Source organism: Solanum tuberosum, unplaced genomic scaffold, assembly GCF_000226075.1.
Source record: "Solanum tuberosum cultivar DM 1-3 516 R44 unplaced genomic scaffold, SolTub_3.0 scf00530, whole genome shotgun sequence".
NCBI lineage: Eukaryota > Viridiplantae > Streptophyta > Magnoliopsida > Solanales > Solanaceae > Solanum > Solanum tuberosum.
Window position 1 is genome coordinate 54011 of NW_006239448.1, and position 7416 is coordinate 61426.

The window sequence follows — 7416 nt, forward strand, 5'->3', positions numbered from 1 at the left end:
GATGTGGCATTAATATATATGACGTGCATATGACATGTCAATTATATAAAGGAGAGTGAGCTACACACATGGTTGGAGGGGCTTAAAAGTCTCATTTTAATTGAGTTTAAGGGTCCACATGACAAAGCTGTAAGTAGAAGGGTTCAGAATACAAATTGATACAAGTATAAAGGTTCACCAGACTTTTCCCAGCAAAATTGTTTCAAGTTCATTTTTTCTATTTCGCTTTATTTAGCTCATTTCTATTTTCAACGTTAATTAGTTAATTAGGATCTGTTTTCTTACCGTTAGCATTACGTGAATCATGTCCGAAAATCACTCTTTTAATGTGAAGGGTGTCTGACTTTGTTTCACATTTTTTCTCAACGTCTGCATTCATAGTCAAAATTAAGCCTATGACTCTATAACTAGCATATTTTTTTGGAGGTAAAAGATCCATACATGCATGTTGAACCAAACTAAGCCATTATTTAAACCAATTCATCAAAATAATACATTTTAAATTTTTTTTACAAAACTAGTATAAACATATTTCTCAATAACGTTTTAGGATATTTTTATTTTAAAAATTTAACAGATAAAAATTGACGGAGGTGGAAACGTTAAATGAATAAATGTTACCCTGAGTAGCGTTTTAAGCCCAATACGTAACCTAGGTCCACATCAAATATTTTCAACCCACTTAAATAAACGGTGTCGTTTTCATTACCTCAATTATTTGTCACCCCAATTTCAAATCCATTTACCTAAAACAGTAAAACCCTTACTAGCTATTCAAGAAATTTCTATCCCTTACAACTCCATTTTCAATTCTTGCTGTTACTAGAGGGCTTAGTATAGTGGTGGATCAATCATTCTTTTGTTTGCAGGTGATTTTTTGGTACTCAGCAATGGAATGGTTTCCACCTTTTGTGATTTTATATTTTTAGTACAGTGGTGGATCAATCATTATATTGTGATTTTATATTTTTTTCAGATGACAAGCAATATCATATAGGTTGGAATAGAGTATTTTTTCTTTGCTTGAGGTATGTTTTTTCCTTATAAAATAGTAGAAGAAATGTTTGGATTTAAGAATCTCTATCTTCTCATATTTATATCGTTTTTGTTTTGTAGAATACTTCTGAATAGATTCAATCTAATATCTTAGATTCTTGTATGCCGTGTTCTTATTTAGAAGATTCATGTATGTTGTAAAGTGAACATTGAAAAATGCCAAATTGGAAAGAATCAACTCGACTCAATCAACAGTAACCCAAGAACAAACTCAATATTTTAAAAATCAAAACTCAACTTAGATTAGTTATCAGATGCTTTGCTAGGCTAGTCTATAATGCCATTGCTTATTACTAACATTATCTCAATCTAAAACAAGTATATACTATAACATTTTCGTCCAAAAGGTTAATTGCCTCACAGGTAAACTATCTTAATTCAACGGCATATTAAACAATGATATGTATTAAATTCTGTGTGTTTGTGATTTATCTTTTGAGGAGAAATGAGGTACATGCTGATCATTTACATCCTATGTTCGTAGGCGAGGAAAAGGTGGTATTGCTGGTAGAAGGGCTCGTGTTGTTGAGAAAGGATGAACGCCTATTGAAATGGACGAATCAGCCTCGGAAGATGATCACACAACTTGTGATATTGGTTCCATTTCAAGGGGTCAAACTCAGGAATTCACTCCCGGGACATCAGGTATGACATATCAACCAACAAATACTGATACTGTTCCATACACGACGTCACAAATATTAAGGAATCCAAGTCTTTTGTGACTTGAGAATTTATTTGGTGGTTCTCTGCTTCAACATTTTGAGAATGCCCCTAACTTTAGTTCATCACCTGGACTACCAATGTCCATTGAGACCCTTGATGTTGTTTATAATTTAGAGGACTCCAACATTAATATAGAAAGTAATGAATTGGATGATTCCAACGATGAAGTGGAGAATGCAGGCGAATGTGGTGAACCATCAGTGAAGGAGAAGCGTATGATTTTTCCCAAGCGTTGTGGGACTGGTACTTTTAACATCTTTATATTATTTTTTGACATAAATGCTCCTCGTTTTAGTTGAATAATTGAAAATTACCCTTGCTTGTCAGGGAGTCACTATCTTTACTAGCATGGCAAAAAGAAACAAGCAAAGAGAAACAAAGAAGTGTAATTGAGAGGTTTCAGGTATCTAAGCTTAACTATAACTTGAAACTTTAGAGTAGTGAACTAAATGTGCTAAGTTTGTTGACAGGCTGAAACTGAAGTTTCACATTACATTGTACAATGATTCTGATGCCAATAGAAAATAGAGAGAACTTCTAGCGTCTTTATTTTTCATTTACTTTATATGATGGCCTGAAACGTTGGTCAGTGAGGATTCATAGCTGATACAAATTTCTTCATATGATGGACTAGGGACATGTGTATTAATTACTATAATTGGTTGTGGTAGATTTTTTGATGGTCGGAAGAAACATGATCAGTGAGGATTCATATAGCTTGTGCTAGGTGAATATTTGTAGCCCAAGGAATTGAAATTGGGGTCTTATTTAATCTGTGGAGGGTGTTTTATGTAGGATGGAATTTATGATTTTGACAAAGTACCTGCATTGGTTGCCCTTCATCTGAGCTACAATGAACAGAGCATATTTTATGGCCCTTTTGAAGGTCAGTAAGTTCTTGAAATTTTGGTGTAGTCACAACCCTTTGTGTTGGCTTTATTCCCTTTTCATATGGAACACAATTGACAAATACTGGGATATGTTTATTCTTGAAAGGTTTCAGCTTATATGCTTAGTAGCTGCCCTAGTTCTATGGCTATGAACTTTGTACTGTGTTTTTCATTTTAATTGCTTGGTTCTGCATATTAAAGAACAACTGATAACTATTTTCAGCTGAGATTGTGCCTTGAAAATTTTATTACAAACAATGGCTGAATCTAATCTTTCCTGCTATGGTTGCAAAAAAGGTCCTTGAGGACTATATCAAATAGAGCTTGCTCCCTCTGGTTTTACCTGGTAAATTTATATAGAGAAACATAGTTAGTGAGGATTCATATAGTCACATATATTTTATGAAGGGTGTATATTTGCTGCATTAACGCAAGTGTAACTGACCTGTCTTCTGTTAATATGCCAAAAAAGCTTTTAGAACACATCCCAAAAAATTGACATTGTGCAAGTAGTTTTAGAACTAGTTAAAAATCAACATTGTGTTCAGTTGGCTTAGAAAAAAACATTGTCATATCATTATTTATAATGTTTGGGTATGTATTATTTGACAAGAATTCTCTATTAACTCCTAATTTATGCAGAAATGAGCTATTGAGGCAACGCAAAAAGCTAACACGACTTTGTTTGAATACGAGCACATGTCATACTTGTTTGAGAGCTACAAAGTGGTCGCTAGGCGTATATTCTCAAAATACTATCTCGTCCTTTTGTAATTACGTTGTGATTCCTTCAAAGTTTGTGAATAGTGGTTTTTAGTACTCTATTAGTAATGGTATTTAAATTTGAATTGTGAAGTTAAACTTATACTCTTCAAGTTTGTGAAAGTGGTATTTAATAGTATTACTAATTGTATAGTCTCTAACATTTCGAGTTGTTTGAAGTATTAGCAATCTGAGCATTTCCAATTGTCTATTTTGTTTGAGGCATGGTTTGTGTTTTTCCAATGGTTATGGAAAGCAATTTTGCTAAGATGGGGGTTATACTTCCACCTCTAATCAGCTAATGATATAAAGTTTATACAAATTACGTTATATGATGGCCTATTTGGTTAGTGAGGATTCATACAATTTGCAAATTTTATAGTATAATAACCATTAGGAGGTCTCATTCTTTATATTTTTTTTACTTTCATATTTTTATTTTCCTTAGACAGAGGTGATTATAGTTAAGGTCAACGCATTAAGTAGATACATTGCTAAATCCGTTCAATAGTTCGATAAAAAAATCGTGTACACCAATCTTGTTATTGTGAGTAACGTTTTACACCTAAAACGTTACTGACGTTTATTAACTTTAAAACGTTAGTCACAGTTTTTTCATTTAACGTCGCCTTTTTGTCCATTGAATTGTTAAAATAAAAATACCCTAAAACGTTACTGAGAAATACGTTTATATTAGTTTTGTAAAAAAAAATTAAAAACTTATTATTTTGGTGAATTGGTTTAAATAATAGCTTAGTTTGGTCAAAAATTCTTTGTTCATATCATAATGCATTATAAGGAATTTTTTACCAAAATAAATCACTATTTAAACCAATTCACCAAAATAATACGTTTTTAAAAATCTTTACAAAATTAGTATAAACGTACTTCACAATTTTAGGGCATATTTTAAAAAAAAATAAAACAGCGTTAAGTGAATATACGTTACTGCCAGTAACGATTTTAGATTAAAACGTAATAGGGGCCCACATCTCTCAACCAAACGGTATCGTTTATTTTTATTACCTTCAATATCCATTACCTTTCAAACCTACTGATGTAAAACCCTTTCAAACCACTGCTGTAAAACTCTTTCCCTGATTCAAAAATTTTCCAGCCCTCACAACTCCATTCCCAATCATCGTCGATAATTTGTGGATGAAGAGAAGGTGTCAAAGAACAAAAACACAGGAAGACAAAGAATGGATCAAAACCCATTTCGTGGATAAACGGTAGCTCTTATATTATTTTTTTATGACAAGAAAAACCCGCAGTCGCTATATTTGGGTGCGCACAGGATAAAACTCCCACTCCTATGTAATAGCTCGCAAATCACATAGGAGAGGTAACCCGCACTAGCCAAGTCCGGTTCGACGAGCTCGACCCAGAAGCAAACCCCTTGCTTTCACTGGCAAGAGGTTTCGAACTTGAGACCTCCAACATGGAAGTCCCAAGCCCAAACCACTGGGCCACCCCGAAGAGTACGGTAGCTCTTATACTTCAAAATCAATTTTGGGGTTTTCTTGTTTTAATGAGTTTCACGACAAATTAAAGCTATAAATCTTTCGAAAAGCTTGGAACCAAGTTATTTTTTCTGTGTTTGAGGTATGTTTTTTTTTCTTATAAAATAGTAGAAGGAATGCTTGGATTTTAGTATTTCTATATTCTCGTATTTATATCATTTTTGTTTATGTAGAATAATGCTAAAAAGATCCAGTCAAGCAATTTGGATTTTTGTATGTGTGTTTTCATTTAGAGGATTCATACATGTGATGCAAAGAGAAACAATGAAAAAAAAAAATGTTTACAGGAAAATGGAAGGGAAAACTATAACTATGAGGCTGACCTTGCAATCTGCCTCTACTAGCTAGCTAATCACTGTTTCTTGTTTCTATTATTTTTATTTATTTTTTAAAAAGATGAAAGAAAGTGAAAATATGTGTGTTTCATTTTTATAGGTACTTATATGGCTGGTTATAGTGCATATCAACTGGATTCCAGTCTACTTGAACCATCTGTATTAGCCTAACAACTTACCCATAGGTTTGAGATATATGGGATGAAAGTGTTAATACGATTTTCAATACGAGGAGGTGTGATGGAAAGTTTTGGGACCTCGAAAGGAAATATCACATCCATCCGCGAGTCTTAGAAGTGACTAATTATCAGGATTATATGGTATTTATAGATCAAATCGGCCTATTGTTGATCGTAGCTTGATCACTTCACTAGTAGAGAGATGGTGTCTTGAGACTCATACGTTTTACGTTAGGACGGGAGAGGCAACAATCACCTGGCAAGATGTAGAAGTGTAGTATGGCTTACCTGTGAATGGTGATCCAATACTTGGTAATGTAGAATGAACTCAATGTCACCAAATGGTAATTGTATTGCTAACTGTCTATTACAAAGGAAATATTACTGATAATGAAGTGTAGGGAAATTAAAAGCTACAAGAAGGAGATGAGAACGACAGATAGAATGGGGATGAGGGGACCCAGAACTTTCACATAGAACAAGCCTAATCCAATGCTTATGCTACTGGGTATTTATATATAGTGCCAACTCTCCTAATTTCTTGTTTCACACTTCACGCGTTCCATTACTTGGATGCCAAACGAAATCTGTTAACTTTGTTGGTGCTTTCTCACTCTTGTGCTGTGTCTCACGCTTTCTGTTACTTGAGGAATATTGACCTGGCTGCTGACTCGACTAGGCGTATGTGCAACTTCAGCTGAATTGGTGTTTATAACATAATGAGTCAACGAGGACCATAAGAGATTGACAAATCATTTGTCAAAGCAAATAGTAACAAAAACTGAGGCCAAGAACTCCCCCGGCAAGGCCAAGAACTATAATGGAGAGGTTTCAGATATTGCTTCAGTATCCAGTATTACAATTTGCAGGTTAGTACTAAAACTAGGAACTTGAGAGCAGTGAATTAAATGTGCTAATCTTTGGTGAGAGGCTTAATCTGAAGTTTCACAGTACATTGTACAATGTTTCTGATGCCAATAGAAAATAGAGAGAACTTCTAGTATCTTTTATTTTTCATTTACTTTATATGATGGCCTGAGATAAATTTAAATTGAGAACTGTTGGTCAGTGAGGATTCATATAGCTGATACAAATTACTTTATATGATGGCCTGGGAACATATAAGGGAGGTGAAGTGATTTTTGATGGGGCTGCAGCTATCATATCTATATTCAGACAATTCATAAATACATGTTCAGTTTTCTAAGAGATTAGCTTGATATATGAAAGATATAATGTTCAGAACAAAATTTTATAGCTAAACTATAGGAGAATATCATGATTAGGTGAAAGTGAAGTGAAACTAGATCATTTTTTGTGGTGCCTAGTAGACTTCAAAATATGCACATGGTCAGTGACTAGTTCAATTGAAAATAGTTTCTTAAAGTTTTCCAGGAGTCTTTTAGCCTTTAAGAGATTCTTATGCTAATAGAAAATAGAGAGAACTTCTACTCTTCGAGCATTTTTTACTTTTCATTTACTTTATATGATGGCATGAGATAAATTTAAACGAAGAAACATGGTCAGTGAGGATTCATATAGTCTGTGTCAGGTGAATATTTTTTGTAGCATGCATGAAGGAGTAGTTGGAGCTGTCGCATAGAGGGTGTCAATTGCTTGTGCCAGAACTGTTGTGGGAAAGGATAATGAACTCTTTCTCGTAGAATCGAGAATGACATATACTCACATGCTCCAAGCAATGTGAGTATTAAAGCTTTCATTTAAGTTAATCTTACCTCAGTGTCACTAGATTTTATTGTATAGTAACTATTGGGGGGTCTAATTCTTTTTCAATATTTTTCTTACTTTCGTATTTTTGTCTTCTTTAGACAGAGGTGGTTGGGCTCAAGGACTCGAGGAAATCGGTCTTCACCTCAAATGCAACATTCTATCACATGTCACAAGCTTATGAACTTGAGCTCAACACATTAAGCACAAACATTGA

General features: G+C 33.9%; 1 long non-coding RNA gene across 2 annotated transcripts; it reads left to right on the plus strand.

Annotated features, from left to right (window-relative positions):
* The first annotated feature begins 737 nt into the window (after positions 1-737).
* LOC107058494 (uncharacterized) lies at positions 738-3556 on the plus strand. Of its 2 annotated transcripts, XR_001472072.1 has the most exons (7): positions 738-869; positions 977-1028; positions 1541-1701; positions 1951-2025; positions 2110-2185; positions 2578-2668; positions 3315-3556. It is a non-coding gene; the product is annotated as an uncharacterized lncRNA (long non-coding RNA). The 2 variants fall into 2 exon arrangements; XR_001472071.1 differs by lacking the exon at positions 738-869 and having other exon boundaries at positions 876-1028.
* Positions 3557-7416: the final 3860 nt, after the last annotated feature.